The 24,659-nt window shown below is 38.9% G+C and overlaps 1 long non-coding RNA gene across 1 annotated transcript in view; it reads right to left on the bottom strand.

The window, feature by feature from the left end:
* Positions 1–24,659, bottom strand: part of LOC127018008 (uncharacterized) — a 165,915-nt gene that overhangs the window by 95,766 nt on the left and 45,490 nt on the right. Inside the window, exon 2 of the long non-coding RNA XR_007766678.1 lies at positions 3,597–3,671. This is a non-coding gene — a long non-coding RNA (uncharacterized LOC127018008). The remainder of the gene's footprint in view (positions 1–3,596; positions 3,672–24,659) is intronic.

Here is a 24,659-nt window from a genome sequence, read left to right as displayed (position 1 = left end):
TTAATGGGCTGAAGGCAATCTGTGTTAATGGTATCTACTCTGGAATGGAATGGATTTTTTTCTCTCTGTGCCTTTAGCTTGGAAATACCCAATATTTCTTTCTCCAACTTATTATTAGTAACTATAGGGACAAGAAATTATCAGTCCAGCTTAGATGTCATCTTATTTAAACTTAAGACTATTTGTGTGCTCTAGGGAGCTTTGCTATTGTCCTCAATGAAACAATTGTTAGAAACTTAAAGGTACAAAACCATTCCTCCTCTAATCACACATTTCATGCATTGGTAAACTCCTTAACAAAATGGAGTCAGCATTTTGTGGCTGACACATTATCATTTGTGTGGAAAATCAGTGCATATTCTAGTGACTAAAATAAGAAACTTCCAGGCTGAAAACTCCTGAATTAAATAGGTAGTTATAACCATAATACCACCAGATACTGTACAACAGAAGGTACCAAAAAGGCTTCCTAAGGTTTTTGAAAAACAAAACAAGAAAACCTCCATTATGTTCTATATTTCCTCTATATAACACATTTCAGTAAATATCTTCTAGAATGACTAATTATCTTGAACTGATATTTAAAAATATTTAAAGAAAACCTCTCTAGCTTTGTGAGCTATGCAGGCACGTGAAAACATGTTGCTCAATGTAAAATCAGTATAGCTATATGGCAACAGGTCTACAGAATAGTCTTGACATTTGATATGAAAGAAACGTTTTGTGAGAATTATTGCCTTTACTCAGTGTGGATTAAAAAAACCTTTAAAAATTTAGAATACTGTATCACATTTCAGTGCTATGTTCATATAGACTTTCTTCATTTATTTATTTATTACTGTGGTGGGTTGACCCTGGTTGGAGGCCCGGTGCCCACCAAAGCTGCTCTATCACTCCCCTCCTCAGCTGGACAGGGGAGAGAAAATATAATGAAAGGCTCATGGGTCAAGATAAGGACAGCAATTACTGTCAAGGGCAAAACAGACTCGACCTGGGGGAAAAATTAATTACCAGTCAAATCAGAGTAGGATAATGAGAAATAAAACCAAATCTTAAACACACCTTCCCCCCACCCCACCCTTCTTCCCAGCCTTAACTTTACTCCCAAATTCTCTACCTCCTCCCTCCAGCTGCAGAGGGGGACGGGGAATGGGGGTTGCGGTCAGTTCATCACACATTGTCTCTGCCGCTCCTTCCTCCTCAGGGGGAGGACTCCTCAACACTCTTCCCCTGCTCCAGCGTGGGGTCCCTCCCACAGGAGACAGTCCTCCACAAACTTCTCCAACATGAGTCCTTCCCACGGGCTGCAGTTCTTCACGAACTGCTCCAGCGTGGGTCCCTTCCATGGGGTGCAGTCCTTCAGGAACAGACTGCTCCAGCGTGGGTCCCCCGCGGGGTCACAAGCCCTGCCAGCAAACCTGCTCCAGCCTGGGCTCCTCTCTCCATGGGGCCACAGCTCCTGCCAGGAGCCTGCTCCAGCGCGGGCTTCCACGGGGTCACAGCCTCCTTCGGGCATCCGCCTGCTCTTGCGTGGGGTCCTCCATGGGCTGCAGGTGGATATCTGCTCCACCGCGGACCTCCATGGGCTGCAGGGGGACAGCCTGCCTCACCATGGTCTTCCCCACGGGCTGCAGGGGAATCTCTGCTCCGGCGCCTGGAGCACCTCCTCCCCCTCCTCCTTCACTGACCTTGGTGTCTACAGAGTTGTTTCTCTCACATATTCTCACTCCTCTCTCCGACTGCAATTGCTGCTGCCCCATAGCTTTTTTCCCTTCTTAAATATGTTATCCCAGAGGTGCTACCACCGTGGCTGATGGGCTCGGCCTTGGCCAGCGGTGGGTCCATCTTGGAGCCAGCTGGCATTGGCTCTGTTGGACACAGGGGAAGCTTCTAGCAGCTTCTCACAGCAGCCACCCCTGTAGCCCCCTGCTACCAAAACCTTGCCACACAAACCCAATACAATTACAAACAGAGAACAATTGCTCAGCTCATGCCTGTATCTATGACTGATTACAGTAAATCTGACCTCTGTCTCTGAATTTCTTTTGCTTTCTCTGTGGTTCTTTTTCTTAATGCTACTTGACCATCTTAATATTCTTTTAATTATACCATGTGTCTGTACCAAAGGTACAGTTCTATCAAAATCAAAAACCAGCTGAAAGCATCAACATAGACATATACATATCGACGCAATTCTTCATCCCACATGGTTACACTCTAGAATAAAAATGGCTACTACTTGGGAATTTCCATGCTTCTTTCTATTGGAAGGGGAAAACTAAGTATCAAAACTTTTTTTTACTTATTTATTTTTCTGACAACTCTTTCCCTGAACACAACTAACAACAGAACAAGACCACCATTTTGTTCATTATTTCCAAACATCCCTGGGCAGCAAGACAACATCAAAATATTCTACCATCACACTCTTAGCATCTTACTATTTGTGCTTGTCTGGCTGTTTATGGCTCCTTGCTGCCCTTCTCCTTAGACTTGTGTTGTCTCTAGATACAGCCATTAGCATACAACTACCCTATTTGTGGCTTGTCTCTAGTAACACCATAATGCATAAGTAAAAGCCCAGATGCTGGCCAGCTGGACAAGGACCTGCATTGACACAATGATTCCCTTTGTTTCAGTGTATTTTACAATTAAATAAATTGCTTGAACATTTTTTACAATAATTTTAAAGTCCAATGTCCATTAGTTACAACAGTGGTTCATCTGACCTCCCCTCCTATACATTTAGGACATCTCATTGTTTATCATACTTTTAGCAATTGATTTTAACCGCTCTTACTCACTTCTTCTCTTTCCCTCTAAATATGGTATACTAGTTCGCATCAGGCTGTGTTTACCTTGTTAGTCCCCAACTTTAAAAAGAAATACAAGCTCATACCTTTAGGTTCATATTTGTGACAACAGAAGATCAATGTTTGATTTGCCATCTGCCTTGAGTACCTCTTATATCATCATTTCTTCAATTTATATTCATTACAGAACACCTGTCAAATCTGTTACCCAAATTATTCTGTGTCCATGTTGTACCCCCAAACACGTTAAACCAATACTTGTGCAATCAAAGCACAAGTCTTGTTTGAGAAACACCACATAAAAGAAGATTGATTTTCATCTTGGAAATGTCAAACTTCTGCCTGTAATGCTCAGCTACATTTTTCTGAAACAGCAATGTTCAAAATGAGCCATAGACCTGACAGATCTCTGACATGTCACAATAGATGTGACAGGTCTGCTACTTTACTGCCAGAAATGTCCTCCAACAGAATGAGGCAATCAATGAAGAATAATAAATCTATCCCAGATCGTAGAACTACTACTTTTTGTACATGCATAAGAGAAGAAACAACACATTTTTTCTATCTCTGGAGACTCCTATTTTAATAAACTATTACACTAACTTTCTTTAATATTATACAATACCAGTTACACAGTTTAATCTTTATCTGTTTTATTTGTTCAATACTTCCCCATCTAAACTCCTAACATGCATTTTTGTATTATTAAGCTAGCGGAGAAAAAAAAAATAGATAGAATTTAAAACACACTTTCCTTTTAAAAGAACAAGTTTTTCTTACCTTTTCTTCTAGTGCCTCTGTCAGTGAGGAGATCTGCTGCTCCAGATGTATCTGCTGAATTACGTCCCCATCATCCTAGACGACATTGTTATTGATTAATACTGCATCAAAATTTTACCTTGAGTGCACAGTGTGAATACATTTCATTTTCCTTTTTTGAAAATTCCCATATTTGAGATAAATTACAGCAAGTTTGGAAAAGGTAATTTGACATTCATAAATCAAAGCTTTCTAGAGAAAGACTTGGTTTGATTTATAACTAATATCTTTGAATGTATTCTACCACCTACTCTTCAAGTAACAGCCTTGACTTCAGCCACAGAGGGAATATACTCCAACATATGTATTTTCTGAAGTCATTTGACCATAACATCAACAAAACAAGCACAGCTATGTCAGCTATAACACAGTGATTTAAAATACACTTTTTTTATGGTAACATGAGTACATTTAACATTTTCAGTAACTAGGCTCAATAAATCTAAAAACTGTTGCATGAATAGATTGATGGTTACTTGTGCATGATTTCAAAAATACATCCATGCATCACTGTCATAATTCTGTTTCTTCCATTATTTTATACATTCATAAGCACATAGACAATATTTAACGTTGTATTAATCAAGACAGTTTGAATTAAACAAAGCACACGCACGCAGAACAAATGGATATGTGACTAAAGCTCACAAAATTTTGAAACTGGGAACTTGATATGGGGATTTCCAGGGCTAAAGAACTTCTATTTATTCACACACAACCACAATCATTTAGCTTTTCTTAAACTGCAGTTCCAAAGAAAAAACAGCAGTATGACAGAGTAGGAACATTATGGCACTCTCATATTCTTGTCTCCCAAAATGCAATGGCTGCATTTATAAAGAGGCTGATTCACACCTGTGTAAGAAATAAGAAGCAGGGTTTGTTTTGCTTTGGCATAAACGTTAAACAAACAAGTCTCTAAACAAGACATGTAAGTCAGACACACACCTGCAACGTACCAGAAGTGTTTGCGTAAACCTAGATAACCTAAGGCTCCTACATTTAATTTGATATTATATTCGAGGGTATTTCTTCATCAACTGTCAAGGGTTAAACAGATACAGCGCGAGGGGGGCATTCAAACAAATTCGCATCTTTATCAACCCAAGCTTGATATCACATAGCACATTCCTAGTTACTCCTTCGCACCCACACACGCCTCACATTACAAGGGGTCACCTACGTCTGCAGCTAGCTGAAACGCCGGCTTCAGCAGCTCATCACACACCGGCTTCTTCCCGCCTCAGTCTCTCAGAGGCCCTCGATCTCTCCTCCAGCAGAGGCAGGCCAAACCTTCCCCAGATGGTCCCTTTCTTCCCTCACATATACCATTCCTGCCCCTTTCCTCCACCCTCAGGCGTCCCCCAAACCTGCTCCCCCTCAGGGCTGGGGCTGCCTCCGGGGGCCTCACACAGGCAGTATGTGGGGGCACCGCACACTGCGGTTGGCTCACCTCTCCCTGAGATGCTCCCTGATTGGCTGCCGGGAGGGACCTCAATCCAATCCCACCCCCAGCGATTCCAGATTGTTCTGGAATGTTCTGGATCACTCCTCCACCCTCAGTCACCTCCCTCTTCCTGCAGAAACTAACCCCCAAGCGTGCCATAGAGACTGCTCACCACATTTCCCTTTTAAAAGGTAAAATTATTAATGGGCTGATTAGCCTGATGGAAAAGAAACTTAAATTTTGCCTGAAAAAGGTTCGGACTGCAGATTAATTAGCAACCGCCCCTCACAACTGCCTTTCCTTCAGCCTTCTGAACTCTGCCCAAAATGGATTCACCTGAAAAACCAAGCAGAAAAGTTGTCTGCCTTAATGCACAGCCTACTAACAAGAAACCACAGCAAAGCACACCTCCACCTACAGGTAAGTGAAGAATCTATAGCATAATTTTCACTACCTCACAGGCACCACCACCAATTTAAAAGTGGTAGTGACACGCTGCAAATCTCGACCACCTCATCTGGCAGCAGCTCTCCTTCCTCTGGCTCTGCCCCAGTGCAAAGGGGACTTTGCTATGAGGAAACGGTTACGTGCAGCAAGGCAGGCAATGTATATTGTTGGCTCCTGACGCCATTTTGTTCTAATACTTTGCTAAAAGGGGTAGCTTGCTGCGCCTGAATAGTCTATCTATAGGCAAAGGGGAATACAAAATGTCAAATGCAGAAAATAAGAACAAAAGCACACTTCATAATTGTGCGTGCATGAACGCAAAGGAATCTCACAAAAAAGTTATCTTATAATTTTGTGTGCGGCCTCATTATCCCTGACACCTTCTGGATAGACACGGTTTCATTCTCATAGCTCCTGTGAAGGGCAGGAAAGTAACATGTTTTCATAGTCTACATGAGGACACTGAAGTACAGCAAGATTAAGATAAACTTTCAAAGAATTTTAAAATGTTCCCATGACAATCACTCTAATCTGTGCATCTCATAGCTATTTCTAGCAAGCACAGTTTGTGAAAACAATGATACAGTATCTCAGGAAAACAAAATTAGTAGGAGCTGTGCATCACTGCTTTGTAGTTGTTTCTGACAATGAAAGAATTTCATATTAAGAAGTGCAGAGGGAGGAGACAAAAGGTAATACAAACACTGGTATTTCTCTTCAAGCTTGGTAATATTTTTTGTACAGTATTTTCTCTGAGATCAGCCAAATGCTCTGAAAATACCTATCTGTGTAGGCAACATTTCATTTCAAAACAAAACAATAACTCCAAAAAAAAAAAAATTAAGATTTTGATTTTTTTTCTAGGAGCTTAAATAACATTTTGAACGTACTTTAATTTTTAATGATAGTAAAATATTTTACATTAATATAATGAAGTTGCTTACTATGCCTAAAGCTGTTTTTGAATTTTTCATAACCAGCATAACAGTTCACCTAATCATCTCTAATTTTAATGTCATCATATTAATTTCTGATACTAACGTAAGTTTTAAACAAATGTCAAATAGATAGCAAGTCTAGAATCGGTACAACTCTTGCAGCATCATGGCTTTTTTTTCTTATTTTGCCATCAATAATAGCAGTAAAACCACGCTTTCCAAACTTTACACTCAGAGGTGCTCATCCCTATTAGTAAAATCACTATACTGCTCCTCTCATGTAACAAAAATAGATAAATCAAATATTAGTAATAGAAGTCAGTTGAAACATAATTTGTTTCATCTTGGATTTCTTCTTATTCTTTGTCTTGCAATCAAAACCAACAAAGAATCATATAGCCATTGTACCCCAACAGCAGAAACAATGCAGAGTTGTATATCCATTGTACCCCAATGGTAGTGGATCACTATATATCATTCAGCCTTACGAGAACAAATATTTGAAAGTACAAGCTTTGACTGCTCACTTTACAGGAGAAATTGTTCTTTAGCAGAGTGCTGGTTTTGTACATTTTCCTCATATTGTTGGAACTCTGAATTGCTACCTTTGTTTCTTCAAAACACCTGCATTTATTTACATTTTAAAATAACATGGTTTTCCACATATGGTTTCATCTCTAATCACACTGCACATTACACTGGGGCGCGGGGGGAAATCCATCAACAACCTACCTCTGGCTAACGTTGTTACTGGTATTCTACTGAGCACAACACTATGAACTGCTCGTAAGGGCGTAATACAAAAAACAAAATGAACACCGGTGCATTAATGGCAACAAGCTGCACTTGGTGCATATTATTAATAGTAAAAATATGAGAGCAGAGCAAGTTGTGATCATGATAACCTAGACTTCAAGACTCCTGGAGAGCATCAAGGTTTCTCATGTAGGTGCCTGGGCACATACTCAGAGATGCAAGAAGCAACGTTGTCCCCTCCACAGCTCATCCTGTCTTGCTGATAAAGACAAACAATGCCCAGGCTGAAACAGAATGACTCAAGCTAGCTTGCTTCCTTTGTTGGGGGTATTAAAGGGCTGGAAGGGATTGCCCTTAAGAAACGTGAAGGAAATAAAACTGCAGGAAAATAACAAGTTTAACTGATACAGGGACATGTGCCTGGAGTCTACCATCATCCCAAGACATAGGCAGGGGGGTAATCTGCAAAATGGGGCAAAACGTAGAGTCAATTGTGCGGAATTATATTTGGAAAAATAGACCATGGAAGAAACTATATGAAAACACTCTGTAATACAAAGTGATTCATTTTGAATTGCGATTCCAATTCCAAAACCCATAAAGGCTCACCAAATGTAGCTTTCAGTAATAACATACTTAACTATATTAACTTGATTAGCCAAGATTTCTTTAAAATCTTTCATTTGTTATTAGCACAACTTAGATTTTCCAACTTGTTCACTGTTCACAAATGTTCTTAACAGAGGAAAGAGGAAGGAATATTATCTGCAGAAGAAAAGGAGCAGGGCAGTTTCAGTTGAGGCATGGGCCTTCAGCGGTCAAACAGAGAAAGTCAAAGAAAAGGGAAAATAGCGCAGTTATCCTAAGGTAAGCATATTTTCTCCATGCAGTTCTCAATGTGACAGTAGGATACTGAAATAGCAACATTAACTACCCATTAAGTCATAGGAAGAACCTTTCATTACAATTTAGTCAAGGCACAAGCCTCCTATTCCCATCAGTCACATCCCACTGCTGCCACCCTGATCTCTAACCCTGGACCAGGGACCTTAACCACCAAGAAGTGGATTAATTGTTCCATATAAAGAATGAGTCTGACATGTGAAGAGAATTCAATCCCGTAAGTTCACTGCTGTTTTCTGCAGGCATCACCATCTAAAACTCAGTTACCATAGCTTGTTGCATACCAGATCCCTGCTTTCTGGCTTCCTTGGTCTTCTCTGGTTACTCTTCAGTTCACCCTTTCAGCTCCGCAAGACGCAGGAGCAGGAGGTTCCTGCTCTTCGATGGGTCTCCAATCACACACCTTGCATTTCAGCCCTGCTCACCTACAGAACAGTTGCTTCAGACTCTCTCCGTAACACTCACTCTTTGCCACCTGCTTTTACTGATCAACAGTTCCCTCAGTGAAAGGAGAGCCTACCTTTGAACAACTGAGAAACACAGATCCCTTGTGCGTTCTTTCTCGACGTGTTTCAGAAAGTGCAAATACCCTAGCTTCCACATTAAAATGGCTTCACCTTCAAATGTTTTAGGAAAGGGGTTTCTTCCACGGTGACCAAAAAAACCCCCAAAACAGTACTACACTAACAAATGCTACATCTGTTCTAATCAACTGCAGAATAGATGCCTCCATTTCATTACGTGGTTTGCCAAAAAGTGGAAAGTGAAAAACAGTTTCAAACTGAAAGCAAAATTTTTCTTATTAAACTAGGGCAAACAAGATCCAAAGAAGTTTGGCATAGTTTTCACAGTTGTAGTTAATTTTAGCTGCAAAATAAAATTAACATTTTCTGCTAAAACCTTCTGAGAACTTACACTGCAGGTAGTGCGGGGACCTCAGGATCATCTTTCTTTCCTTTAGCTATTACCGTTGTTTACCAATGTAAAGTCACCTAAGTCTGTATTTAAAAATAAACTAATCACCAAATTAATTCAATTATCAACCATAAATACTGAAACGTTTTTCCTGATGAGATTAAAATATAGTCTATTCTAGGTCAACCATGTTCTAGAGAAAAATATATTTGTTTATAGCTACAAATAAGAACATTAAAGCCTTGTAGGAAATAAAATAGTATAGGAATTAAAAACAGCACTCTCCACAGACCAACGTCACCTTACAGAGATTAGTACAGAGCTTCTTTTAACTTTTTTGAAATGCCTACTTAAACTAATGTGACTCAAACATTTTACAAATCACTGAAAGATGAGTACAGCTAAAACCCAGCAGATTCCTTTCCCCCATTGTTCTTAGATTTGTGAAGAACATGTTATTCAGAATGGCCTAAGAGAAGTGAAATTGTAAGAGGGGATAAGGAAGTGCGACATCTTACAATAAAAAATTTTTCACTGTGGATTAGATTAGAAAAATAAAAAAAAAAAAACTTTTTACGACCTTTAAGCACAGCTTATATGGCTTCCTCTTCATAAGGAAAGATAATCTATTGCTTGCATAGAAGAAACAAATCTTGGTAGAGCAAGGGCAGTGACTGAACGGGTCTCTCTCAAAAACTCCATGAACATACCTATCCACACATGAAATAACCAGCTCTGGAGGCAGTAAATAAAATTTATCCCTTCACTGGGTATGAAATACAGAACACTAAGTAATTCAACTCCCAAACAGTAATTACACAATGTTGAAAGCGGGACCTTGTCAAGCCTGCGGACGCAGAGATGACCCCAGGATGCTCATGCTTCCACTTACCGCACTGCAAAACTGGAGAACTAGCACCTACATTAAATAAAGATCCTGTGATGCACGTCCCTGATGCATGGTGCCTTTGTAAATAACTTCCAGTATCCTGAGCCTGAAATGGTTAGGAGCCAAAACAATTTCCAAGAGCATACTGAAATCACCCGAGGAAATTGTTCCAGTTCCTGCGTACCCTGCTCAGGCAAGAATTCTATTGCTCCTAGCATGCCTAAATCACCTGGAAGAGGGATTCCCAAGCTGCATTAGGCAGTACAGTATTAGACAAATAAGTACTAGGATCTACATTATACACAGCCCACCGTAAGGTCACAAGCTGGCACAATAAATATCGGCAGCTCCCACCACTGTCACTGCAGATGCTGGTACCTAGGCAAGAACACTTAGCAATGCACTGCTGTGTAGCTAATAAACATATGAGACTGAGTTTCCAAAGAAAGCACAGCACAGCTGTTTACAACAACTTTATCCCACACCAAGCAAGATTCCCTTGCCTGAAATCCTACGTTTCTTCTGATCTTTTCATCACTCTTGCACCTCACTATAGTAGTAATAGATCCAGGATACAGTAAGTGGCCAGGGATTGATTTTCTGCACTTTCCTAGTATTATCCATCCATATAATCAAGGAAGTTCATCATCAGGACAGGATTTGGTCACAGAGAATGATGCCCACCTGGAAAGCCTGAGAATCACCTTAGTATGGGCTGAGCAGTGGGGCCCTTCAGTGGATCTCTACCCAAAACGTTCTGGGAGGCAGACCCCTCCGCAGGTCAGGTGGCTAAAAAGCCCCTTGAATCTTGTCTACTCTGCCCTTGACAGAAAAGCAGTTGTGTTGGTGGTGTATTCCAGGAATGGAATGTCTCACAGCTCCTCTATTTTCCATTAACTCCCTTTAAGTACTGGACCCAGCAGCGTCTTAAAATTGGTCACTACTGTCTTTCTTCTTTGCTCTTCTTAACAGCCTCTATCTCAATGTATTCAGACACAATACAAACAAGTAGTAAACTATGATATACATAATTGCCATAAAAAATAATTACAGCTATCACTCTCCTTTACTGTAGGAAAAAAAGTGGCACAGATAAAAAAATAGGTCTAGCAGCATGTCTATGTTATCAGACTACCTTAAAAATGTTAAAGATAAGTCTGTCATAACATTGACTGAAGGTATTTGTAAAACTCACTGTTATACATACTGAGTTTAGAAAACATATTGTACTGCAAGCCCATGTATCTAATCAAGCCTTTCCAAAGGCATCTTCTTTCCTTCAGGGCTTTTCATGTCTAGCCCATATAAAGGATATATATTCCTTTAAGTGGCAATGATTTCTGAATGATACATTTCTAACTGATTTATGTTTTAAGCAGTGTATATAAAACTGGACAGGAAGCTCTAAATTGATTAGTATTCCTACGTTGCTCTTGCACTGCTTTTAAAAGAAAAAAACAACCCTAAGAAGGGCACTATTTGTTTGAATTCTTAAAACAAAGAGTCCCAATCTTAAGAGATTACAAGGACTGAAGAATGCCATTGATGTGGTGATAAAGTTTTTTTTAAAAGCAAACATAATTACTGGGAAATGTACACTGAAATAAGAAAGTTAACAGACAGGCTGGCCAACACTATCTCTGAAATCAGTATGTTCCAATGTTAACAGCCAAATAATATGAATACCTAGGACAATTATTTTGAGAACAGCTGAATAGAAGTCAGTTTACCCATCACTGCTAAAAGAGGCAATTTTGATGTTCAAAGGTGAATTAAGATACTTACATATTAACATCATGGGAAAAAAAACCCACAAACTTGCATTAAGGAAATAATTTAGTCTTTTTCTTATTATTTTTTAAGAAAAATACTTCCTGAAAATTTTCCACAACAGACCTTTTTTCAATATTACCAGCACCTGCAGCCAAAGACAAATAGTCAAAGTAAGTACCTTGCAATGACTCAGACACAGCAACTTATCTTCTCCAAGCTAATTAAAGGGTTTTTCCTCTGTGCCTGAAGCTATCTAATCATGCAAGAAGTATTCCCCCATCATTAGAGATGACTCTCTGGAATTAATTTTGCAGCATGATGCAGACTGAATTTAGTACCTGACTTTTTAATTATAATAGTTAGATTCAAATCTTCCTAAGTTTTCAACATAAACATTAAAAAAAAAAAACTGATGAAAGAAAGAGGCTAACATGATTATAGATATGGTCCTAAAATCAAATACTTAGACACAAACACTCAAGGATCCCTGAAGGTCCAGATAATGTTTGAGGCATATCTATAAATCATTGAAAATGACAGGTATAAATTTAGATATAAATTTATAGATCGAAACAGCAGCTCTGTTTATTGCCTCAAAACAGATCAGTTCCTCCGGCAGAGTAAGTGAATAATGAAATCTAATTATGGCTGCAGAAATGAATGCTTACCCTACTGCTCTCAAGAAACTTAGCTGTTACCCATCATAAAAAGTTCCTGGCTCATGTGAACACTTGCAGAAGTAAATTCCGACTCTTCCCATTCCCACTACCTAAGTTAGAACTAAACTGCTGCAACAAAGGAGGTCATTCATAGACACAAGCCAAAAAGATGGGAAGCGGGGAGGATCATTGGAGAAGCTTATACTAGCCAAAGGACTGAGAAATCCAGTTATGATTTGAACTCACTTTTTCTGTGTACATAGCAACATAAAATGTAACATATCAAGAAATGAATAATGAAGAAATTGCAGAAAAACGGTGGGGACAACAGAGTTGTTTTGAAGGCTACCAGAGACTTATGGTGTGATTTTTAGTTATTCCTTTTACCTTAATTGTGCTGAGCTACTGAAGTAATATATTTCCTCCCAGTTCTGGCTTCAGGTTTAGCCTAGCAAGATTTTGAAAGCCTTTTGTGATACCCAAGTCAAGTCCAAACCAAAGTTGCTTCTGGACGGGATAGGGCTTTCTTTCTGTTTTTAAAATGAGGAGAGCCCCAGAGTGAATGTGGACAGGGGTAAAATCAGTACCCGCCACCTGGAGAAACAGCTTTTCGTTTGAATCTGACATAAAGATTACCCTTTTCTAACCCAGTAAATAAGGCAGAGGCACACACAAAAAGCTAATGCCACGGAGGAGTTGTGGGACATGCGCATTCCAACGAATGCAGCTTGCTATATTTCTGTGCTAAGCTATTAATGAATTACGCTTTGTGCTGGAAAACAAAGACCTAAATCACAAAGGGAAAACGTTTCCTTTGTGTTGCACGCTATTTGCACTCACTGTATTATACATTAGCCAGCAGTCAAATAAGTTAACTGATAAAGCTCTTACAAGTCATCATCTCACATCCTCAGCTGCAGGATTTCTTCTAAGATGCTCAATAACAAGTCCTCTGTTTAATATCATTACGCTCTTCTCCTCAAGCTCCGCTTTCCTTTGCAAAGTAATCAAACCATTCACATTGCTATACGGTCTCTGAAATAAAGATTTATGAATGCAAGGAATACTATGTTGCAGTACACTTCTTCACTGTTTTGTTGTCTGTGTGATTATTCTGAAGCTAATAGCAGAATCTTATTCTAATCAGTGCAGCAGGCTTCTTAAAAATGACTGAGATTTCACACTCTTGTTATTTGTAACTGGACTTAAACTGAGCAATTTTGTTTTCACAAAAGACAGACATAATCCAAATGATTAAACAGCTAGAAGTCCATTGCTAACCAAACAGACTATGTAACAGTCATGCCTGAGATAAGATCTGTGTATTATTTTGGCAGCTTTATCGTTATTTTGTTTTTAACTCTTGGCAGAAACAGGAGCAATTGTAAAGGGCCAAAAATCTTTCAAGAGATCTTTTAATTTCCTTTTTATTCTTCATAATAAACAGAATAAATATGTCATCTTTTTATATGCTGAATTAGACAACATGTTTTAAAACACAATGTTGACTGGTATCAGTATGAAGATAGCAGCACATCCTTTAAATTTTCTCTGGAATTCCACAATTCAACTGTGAAGAACCATCTTTTCTTGGTGTTTTTTGAGCTGATGGAGTTGCCGTCCTTCTAAATAAATCCAAACAGGATTATTCTTATCTGATCTTATACTCCTGCCCTCAGCAACACTGCATGATGTGGAGCATGTAAGGACCTTCCAGTAAAAGCAGGGAAAGCCAGGATCTCCTATTACCCCAATCTGTGTTCTGGTGAATGGCCTCAGAGGGCCTTCCCCACCAGAAACACAAAGGTGTTTTCTCTCCCGATGCTTTCCAGGGCAAGAGGAAAGAGACCCAAGCAAGACTCCAGGGCTGAATTCGCTTCCCATCTCTTATTTTTAGAAATGAGATGGTGACCGCCAGGCTGTTCCCAACCATTTCTCTAACTCAGGCATCACAGCTGTTCCTGCAGTAGCAACGTTCCTGTACCACCAACTGAAGAACCTCCCTATGAAACACAAATGCAGCACAAAAGAGTTCAAGGCTGAAGTTCTGGTGATGACTGTAACGCTACTTTTTACTCGGCGCCACAACTGAACAAATGCAAAATAATCTGTACACAAGATGTATTTTAGTGCAGCTGCATTGTCTCAGCAAACAACAGAGCACTTGTTGGAGGAGTGCATTGCATTTTCCATTGCTAAAAATCATTCACGAGGTGAGGTCAGGAGGAGAGGACCCGTCACAAAATGTCTTATCTGTTGCGCACATCAGGGCACTTGTGGACCTCTGACAGCAGTTGGTGCCAGCAGGGCACCGAAAGTAGAGAATTTATAGAAATAATGAGTTACTAAATGGTAGTAAAATAACAACTGAAAAAAAACTGATTTGGGAACTCCGACAGAAATTGTAGAGGTCAGAGCAGCCTGTGCTTTGTCATCAGCAGCATAGTTAAATGTGCAACTGAGCTTATTCCAGCAAAGGAGACAGCAACAATAAAAGTAGATGCTCAAAAAACAGAGTTGTCACTTTCAATTTTATTTGAATAAACTCTTTATCAGATGGGCAAAACCAGGGAGGCCAATACAGACTTTAGTATCAGAAAATTCTTGGAATAAGTTAAAGCTATTCACATACATGTGACTTGAAACTGACTTTTGAAACTACGTCCAGAAAGCTTGGAAAATACAGCAGCTATCTTGTTACCTTATGTTTCTATTTATACTCCACCTAAGTTTAGAGCAGCTGTAGGTCTAAAATCCTTCCCCATTTTTCACAAGTCTGTTCTCTCAACAGATCATCAGACCACAAAATCTTCCAAACTGCCCTAAAACGAGAAGTGGAAAAGTCAAGCAAGGAAGACACAAGGAGGGACCAGGCAGCAATGCTCTATTTCAAGACGGAGAGACAGCCTCACGGTCTGCTTTTACGCTGATACAAAGAAAGGAGACAAAAAGGTACAGTTAGAATGGCGGGGAGGGAGTTGGCGCTTACAGGGATGACAAGGAAACAAAGATGAGACAGGCAGTCTAATGCAGCGACAAAACCACGGGGTGCAAAAGTCATCCTATAACAAACATCAGCATTTAAACAAACTCCGGTGTTATACTTCATCAAAAGGTATTCCCTACAGGTCACAGGTGAGAAACAGAGACCATGTTAGGGGAATGTCACCCATCCATGCCATCGACAATCCTGGTTACACAGCCAAACATAGCTTTGGGGATAACTGCAACAGGAAAACCGTGAAGCTTTCACACCACCAGTCCTATGGGCCTCACCTTCCCACACTGCTTGCCCACTCTCATGCATTGAGACCTGGATTAGGATCTTCTTTCTACTTCTTTTACCAACAGAATGTCACTTTAGCTATGTCCAACATCAGCAGATTCCACCACATAAACAATCTCTTTCTCAGAAACCCTTCTTGTTTTGTTTGAAGGCACCTAAACATGCGCATTGTTAGCAACATTGCTGTGCCTGAAGCAGGTTATGTTTAATTCTCTTACGCTGAACATCTTACTATATAAAAGTTAGAATACACAGCCTTCCTCAAAGAGGGGTTTGGTACTCCTTTACAGAAGGGGAAGGGTCAGTGTTAAGAACAACTGCAGTTATTCAGACCAAGGCAACTCAGTTGCTGAAAAGCAAGAAAATTTAAAAAACAAACAAACAAAGAAACCAGATGAGAACACTAAGACTATCTAGAAGGAAACATATGCATCTGTTAAAAAAAATCTTAGCTTGGAACATGAATTAATGCAATATGAAAATTATTTAGTGAAACTGTATTTTAGCAAAAGTCATTAAAGTAGTAATTTCAGTGATAATCAGCAATATATGTGAAAAGTTTCTATATAACAAGTTAAAAATAATAACACATATAAGATATTCAAACTTTTGTCACAGATACTGGTGTGGACTAGGTTTCAATTTAATCCAGATTAAAATCCAAGACATACATTTAAAAATAAATGTATTTAATCGGATTAATCATCTGTACCATTTTAGAATAAGGAATAACTGGTCAGGCAGCAGTTCTGTAAAACAGGATCCAGATTCTATAGAAGATCCATATTCAGGCAGACAGATTATTTTAGATTGCTTTAAGAGTAATCCATACCAGCCTTGTAACTACACTTTCAGTACCAACCCATTGCTCCTAATGTACCAAAAAAAAAAAAAAAAGGCGGGGGGGGGAGCAAAAAAGGCCACCTATAAAGCCTGGTTAAGTAAAAACTGCTTGAGCAACCATGTTTCAGCATTAATTTTCAAGTCAGACACCAAGGATTTGAAATTTTAGCTCAAAAATACTTGAACAAGACTGCCAATTTTTCATTTCATCATTGTAGTCTACTACAGAATTTAAACAAACAAACAAAAAAATCTTATTGAGGATTTTCATCATAGGTGTTTAATCTAGTATACTATCATGTAACTCCAAAACAGTAAGTAAAAGAAAATTGTACTTAAACAATGAAACTGAACTAAAATTACTAATCCACTTATTGTGCGCTTTTACTAAGTACAGAAAGACACAAGTTTTCTAGATGCATTTAGCAATGACTATTAAAACAGTGAAGTCGATTCTGAGTGCATACATGACTTACAGAAGCACAAATAAGGCTAAAATATCAACCCCCGAGAAGTACTGTTAGAAAAAGGCTGCTTGTACAACCTTATTTTGGCCCCTTTGGGTACATTTTCTGTGATACAATGCGTCACTGCATAGTACCTTTTCCATGGGATCTCTTCGTCAAAAATTTTACAGGTTGGACAAAACCAGGTTACTAATCAACCTAATATATTTTCTCCTTTAGAGTGCGATTCTAGACTTTGTTCACTGCACAACACTGAGAAACTGCCATGCTAAATTAGACACTCCCTCCTGGGCTTTTCTGTAATGCTCACCACCAGCAGAGCAGCACAGAGTATGAGCCACAAACATTAACTGATCTTCCCCACACGTAGGGAGCTGCTTTCCCCACTAGACAGACTAGAAGCTGAGCAGAGAGGACAATAAGAGCAATAAAGATTTTGTTGGTTTCAACAGTCAATTAGAAGCGTCCCAGTTTTCAAAGTAACTAACTCTGTCGCATGCTGAATTTACTCACATTTCTGAGTTTCTACAACTCAAGAACAATGGAATACAGAAGCAGAAATAATGGACTAGTCTGGGTTAGGCCAGCTGCCCACCTTCAGTAATGGGGCTGCAGCACAGAAGGAAGGAGAGAATCCATTTTTCCAGTGCAGCGTTCAGGAGCTTTTGACATACATGCTTTCCTAGTCCTGCTTCATGTACAGTGCATTTTGCAATTTCTTGATAAAATGGACAACAGTCCTATGGAACTGCATGATCTGAATTTGTCTCTGCATCAGAGCACCATGTATCCTACTGACTGACATACGTAACCCGTGGGAAAACAGGATATTATCTTTACAATAAGAGACTACATAGCAAGCAACCTGTTACAACTTTTGAAGGCTCCACTCTCGTACCTCAAAAAATTATTGCAGAACATAGTCTGGGTTACATGTGATTTATACCACAGACACTGGAGAAAGGCCAGGTATATGACCAAACCTCTCATTTTCAGAGGCTGCACCAAGTGCTTATAAAAATATTCAGCATAACAGCACTGCACATTTGTAAGATCAGCTGTCATACAAGTGGTATTTCCTATCTTCTGAGTTGTTAATTTCATGAAGATTCACTGCATTTCATAAAAATATTTACCCTTATATATACACACACACCCCAATTATATGTATCACAATATACACCAAAACAAGAGTGCACCAGTTCAAAGCATGTCTGAAGAGAGCCTAGCGGTAAGCTAAATTCCAATCCAGGACATGCACAAGGAGCACTGAGGTTCATCACAACGTTGGAGCCAGATCTGCGGAGCAGCAGGAGCATCCCTTCTGGCAAGGCCAAGAAAAAGCTGCCGTACTGAGCTTGTGAGCACTTGCTCTCTGAACTGCTTGCAGTGACAGGCACGTCCTCACAGACTGAAGAACACGGTCTGCAGAAGCATCCAAAGTGTCAGATGTAAATATTCTTGTAGTGTGTTTGAATGCTTACTGTGCCAGAGGAGAGTTGAAAACTTTATGACATCAAGAGTTTATGAAAGCATGTCTTGTCTTGATACATTTCAAATATCTGATAAAAAATAGAGAGATTATTGTAGTGTACTGAAAACCCTAACTTTGGCCGTTATTTCCTGATTCTGAGTTTCACAAACAGATGACTAGCTAGCCTAGAAATGTCTCGTTAGCGCTAAAGAGCACTCTGTTCTCCGCTAATGACAGGCAGTGTAAAAACACACAAATATTGTAAGAATGAAAAAAGTTAACTTTCCCAGTCAAGTCAGCAGAGGCTCAGTCTAACATATTTTGCAGTAACTTCAAACACCAAATCAGAAAGTGCTTTTTGTGTCGCAGACCAATTGCTCTCACTCTGGATTCCTTAATCCATTATTTATCAGTGGAGAGGCAAAGGATCAGGCCAGGGGAGAACAGGAAGATACTTCTGAATGACCACATGGGCCTAATACCTAAGGTTAACAGTGACTTTTGGTTAAACAAAATAAGTTCACAGAAAAATTAATCTAAATTTACCACTGAATAAAAAAACCCAAACAAACAAACAAACCTAAAATAATCAGTCTATATGATCAAACTATATGATTGACAAAGTAAAACCTGAGCAGAACAGCTTCATCTGTTTCTTCATCTTGCACAACAGTTAAATATGGTGCTCTACATTTTTATCATAAAAAAATATTAAATCGTAACTGAAATGCCATGAACTTATATGTTACTTTACACAGATATAGCAAGACATGCCAACAACGTAAGTGATTTTACAATTTAACGTCTCATTTTCGCAAACTGCTTACATGTGAACCATTTTTTAAATGCTTTTTTAATCATGAGCTTTTCTACTTCTTTTTGCAAAGTCTATTTTGCCTGGTTTCAGGTAGAGCTAGAGGACTGCTAAGATCCTGAGGAGTTAACACATGGGGTATTATCTTCAATACAACCTCTTGTCCTGCCTACGTACTTGAAATTAATCTTTTTTGAGTGCACAGGAGGTGAAGAGAAGTATACAGAATTAGGGAGGGAGAAATACCTAGAGACTGTTTAACAAAACAAGGCAGGATGGGCTTAACTTCTTAAATCTCGCAAAATGAAGGCCAAGAGAATATATTGTTACTCTCTACATACACCAACTGTGTGAAGGGCAAACATAAACTAAGCTAAGCAAAATGAAACTTGCTGGCAGAAGTATAAATGTGTATAAAAGAGCCATAGGTAGTTTGAAACAGTATGTTCAGAACAGCCTCACTGTAGGAAACACAGGAACAAAATGACCTACTCAATTTAAGACCATCTTGATTAATGTGCAGAAGGATTATCTGGCACAGCCAGCTAGAAGGGCAGCCGCCTGATGGCCTCTCCAGTCCAAGGGCCTTATGTTGGAACAGAATCTATAGACAACACTGTGAAAAAACATTAAACGTTTGACACAGCACATCTGGGCAATGTGCAGCAGTACCAACACACGCAAAACGCAATACGGCAAATGTTCTCCACCAGTGCTGGCAACACTAGCATGGCCCTCCCGCCTCAAGGACCTGCACGTTTGCTTCCACAAGAACTGCTGTTCTTCCGTGCAGTGCAACACACCCACACCAGCTTTTGGAAGCTGTCTCACCCAGTCACACCACCACCCATTACACTTGTCTTGTCCATTTACATAAAAACAGACACAAGCAAGCATTGCCACATGGGTGCATAACCACTGTAGTGAGAGGCATAATTCTCAAGAAACATAAAAGCGCCGCATCTTTGTGAACACTGACATAACCCTATTTAAAGCATATCGAGGCTGATAGAGGGAAAAAGGCTGAAGCTTTAGTCTGCTTGTGTTTTTTAGCTATTATGTTACTGGTTTTCTGTCATTTACACATGTATTGCGGTTTGGGGTTTGGTTTTTTTTAAACATCAAAATCTAGATATATTAAAAATGAGGAATTCCATCTACATATTAAAGACTTCTAAGCAGTCATAAGAGAAGTGCCAGCTGCCAGTCACTAGCAAAACAACAGCCTGAGTTCTCCACTTAGTACTAAAAAAAAAAAACCAATTAAAAAAATTTGGATTCACACTCAATCCTTCTATTTGATAACGACCTGCACTCTTAGAGAGGCGATCTGCTTGTATTGTCATTCTTTTTGCAATAATGCTATGTTATTCCTAGTATCTAAGTTATACATTCATGGTCAAACTACCAAACGTGGATATTCTTAAAACAGAGAGGTATCAAATGTCAGACAAAAGAGGATGCATCCCTCTGTTCCCTGCACAACACTTTCACTCAAGGATAAACCTGAAGAAATTTCTGAACTGTACTCACACAGGCTAGTAAATGCAAAGCATTTCATTACACAGAAAGTACAGGGAGTTAGCCTTGAGAGCTTTCTCTACTACACAGCACGGTTCAGATAACAAGGCACAGAAACACACGAGAAGGGTTATTGCTGTAAATCCAAAGAAAGCACTCACACTTACACTGGTACTGTAACAGCCCCACCAAACTGCATTTGGCTCGTCAGCCCTGAGGTTTGCTTCCTGATGGCAGTGTGCTCAAGGAAGAATTTAGAAGAAAAAAAGACTATTTTTGCTAGATGGATTATGCAGTTATTTATTGGCTCTGAGAAAACATTAAAGTATGTCAAAAGCAAGAGATCACAAAGAGCTAGAGGTTCACTTTGTACAAAGTGTAAGTCTAAAATCACTTCAGTGATAAAATGACTCCACTAGTATTAGTGCAACAGTATTAATTTGCATTATGACCTTGGAGTGATTCAAAAGTCACACCTCATTATTATCCAGCCAAGTAAAACTAAATGCAGAATCTGGCCCAGCTAACTTAGAATTGTAAAGACTGAATAAGGATGAATCTGAGAGACATTAATTAGGATCAAAGAGTAAAGCAGAAAAACAAACCAAACGCTGCAGTATGAACATAAGGATGGAAACAGAAACATGTCTAATCTATTAATATTTAAAAAATAAAAAAAAATTTGGGACAAGACCTTTTTAAAAGAATTTGTCCAGGTAACGCTTTAATTTCAGAAAGTAATTTCAGGGCTTTCCTTTTGCAGCATCTCTATTCCTCCTTCACCCACTTCAGTTCTTTTTTCTTCCTATAATGCTGATTATTTTTATTCTATTAAATTTAGTAATCTATAAATTCCTTTCCTGCTCACTTGCTGCTTGGACTCTTCTAAAGCTCATGTACCCCATCAGTAACTGTTAAGGATACTTTGTACCTATGACTGTACAACATCTTGCTTGCTGCAAAATCCAGCCACGTCTAGATGGCATTTTGGTGGAGATGAAGCTTAGAAAACAGAGCCAGAAAACAGTGCCTTATATGCATACTAATTTACATCAAGGTAGCAGTGCTAGCATGTTTTTTTTTTTAATTGTTAAGACGCAGAACAACCCTACCTTTTCCTCTTTTTTGGGGGACAGGAGGAAGATTATGGATATTTTCTTGCTTTATTGGATGACTTATTTAAGTAGAGAGCTTCATAAGGGTACAGTTCAAGGAAAAAAGAAAATAAGTATTGACTCAGCTCCTGACTTACAGTTATTGCAACCAATTTTAAGAGGCAGCACAGGGGGAGGTAGCATTTGTTCCCAGTCCTCTCAGGAAGTCATGTAAGCACAGAATCGACTAATTAACGTAACATCTATTTCCGTGCCAAAGCAGCAATAGCTTCCATTCATATATGCACTGACAGACCTTCAGTCGCAGAAGATACCATTAATATACAGTAAAAAATGCTTGATATAGACCTTTAACACCTCCTCTGAATAATTCAGTAGAGCAAAAGGAGGCAACAAAGCTTACTCAACGTAGCTGCAACTCTAAAATCCGTGTGCCATTTTCAAAGAACAGGAGTATTATGACATCAATGTCAGAGCAGCAGCAAAATCTAACAGTCAAATACAAAGCATACTACTTTGGGGTGTCTTGTTTTGGTTTTTTTGTTTGTTTTTAATTTTATGTTTGCTTCTGAAGAAGGAATTTCTATTAAGGGAAAAATGCTATAATAGGACCAAGTACTCTATGATCAGAATACAGTAACAAAACTGAAGGTTAACGAACACCACTATTGCATGCTGTTACAGAGTCGAGAAAACAGTTGTTAATTGGTGCTTCTCTGTCAGGCTTTTCAGAGTTTTTAATATTGCACTGAAAATGTTTAGTAAAAAAAAAAAAACTAAATACCTGGCAACAGCTACTGGCTGCTAGCCAAAATGCCAGGATGCTGTTTTGCGGAAACTTGCTGGCATGCCTTACAGGGCTTACTGCCTAGCAGGCCTTCTTTTCTGGGCAGTTCCATGGCAGAAATGGTTGAGCAACATTTTATTTACTTTTTGTTAATCAACAGTTATTGCTTTCAGAACAATTATACCACTAAGTGGCACAATATTGTAACAACCATTTTCAACAGTTCTTGAAAACGCATGGGGATTTGTGGAGTGCTTGTAAAAGCTATGTGAAAAATACCTAGAGAAAGCAAATATATGGCAGCCCCTGTATGTGAACTGAAAATACAGAATTACACGCCACTGGAAAATACCTTCATGTCCACAAAGCCAGTGATCTATTAAGATCTAATTTCTGCATTTTAGTGTATTAAATGAATTAAGTACCACAAAAGATATATGATGTATTGTTGCTGCCAGAAATTTTAACAACAATTTTATTGTTAAGTTAACAAATATGGTCCTTAAAATTCAGAACTTTTATTCTTAACTCTGAACTGAAAAATTTCCTAGTACGACATAGTATGTGAGGAAAAAAAAAAAGTTGGGACAAATAACTATGGAAAAAGTGTTTCCTTAGAACAGTCTGCTGCATTAACAAAAGAAACAGTACCAAGAATTACTATGTGAATAAGGGTTGCAGATTTTGTCACCTGAGAGGGTGGAGATAGTCACGATGGGAGATAAATATGTCTATCATGTATTCTACTTTGAGCTCTCCGCTTAGGTTTAATTCTGAGAATCAGTGACAAGTGGAACCAGACATCTCTGGGGTGCCTAAACCTAAACACACCTAGGATTAAAATGTGTTTGTTGCATGTAAGAGCAGCTGTAGTGAGCCACGCAGAAGTTTCATCTTGCTAAGGGGCATGCCATTAGCCATAGTTAGTAATGGGCGATTAAGGAAAAAAATTACGGATAGGGAATAAGAGTGATTTTGTCATTATCCATCTTCTAGAGAGAAATTTAACATAAAGCCTTAAAATTTATGCTCCAGGAAAAGGACCCTTTGCATGCAGTACTTGCTTGTTGCTTTTTAACCTCTTTAAAATCATATTTAACACCACCTTAAAGGTACTGAGGGATCTTAAATCTAGAAGTACTTAACTTCAGCTTCAACGTAACTCCAACTTCAGCGTTGGATTCCTCTTTCCTCAGTCTCTGCATAATCCCAAAAGTATTCCTATATGCCCAGAACTGGAGAAATAAGCTTTCCCCCAAAACAGCACTAGAATTTAAAATTAAATTGTACTGGTGAACCTATACAATTTTAAGGATTAGCTTAATATTGATTCTTTATGCAGTGGTGTAATTTCTCTTTCTCAAAAAGATAAAAAAGCTAAAAATGTTCAACTCTTAAAGCCAATTTCCAGCCTTCACATGGCATAGCTTGGCAAGGGCAGTAGGTAGATGTACAAATCTGTAACGCATTTTTCTACCAGATGTTTCTGCATCTTGCCCGGTCTCATCAGCGACCTTGTGGGGCAGCTTTACTGCTCCCTGTTTTGGCAATGTGGTGATCAAGGTGGGAGCCTAATGGAGAATCAGTTTTATCTGCTGGAATTTTTGTTTCCCGTAATGAAATGCTTTTCTGTACAACAAGAATACCCCATGACATTTTTCTAAATTTTCTCCAGCAGCAGCATGAGACATATAATAATTTTACAAATGGAGTTTAAAACTACAATAATGCCTCTTTTATATATACACATACAACTTCTAAGGCAAAGATAATGTTACATGACTAAACAATGAATGTAAAATAACTTCGGATATGAAATACCCAAAGTTTTAGGTTTTTGGGGGGGTGGGGGGGGTGAGGATTAAAATCCATACTCTCAGCATCATCATGTCTCATTCATTAGCAACTCCATCTGATATTTACAGCCTCCTGCAAACTTCTCCAGCATGAAAAGGTAAAAATTAAACCACATTTCTAAAGTGTGAATTGT

This window comes from Gymnogyps californianus, chromosome 6 (assembly GCF_018139145.2).
Source record: "Gymnogyps californianus isolate 813 chromosome 6, ASM1813914v2, whole genome shotgun sequence".
Classification (NCBI taxonomy): domain Eukaryota; kingdom Metazoa; phylum Chordata; class Aves; order Accipitriformes; family Cathartidae; genus Gymnogyps; species Gymnogyps californianus.
Note: the sequence above shows the minus strand (reverse complement) of the source record. Positions and strands in the feature narration are given on the sequence as shown.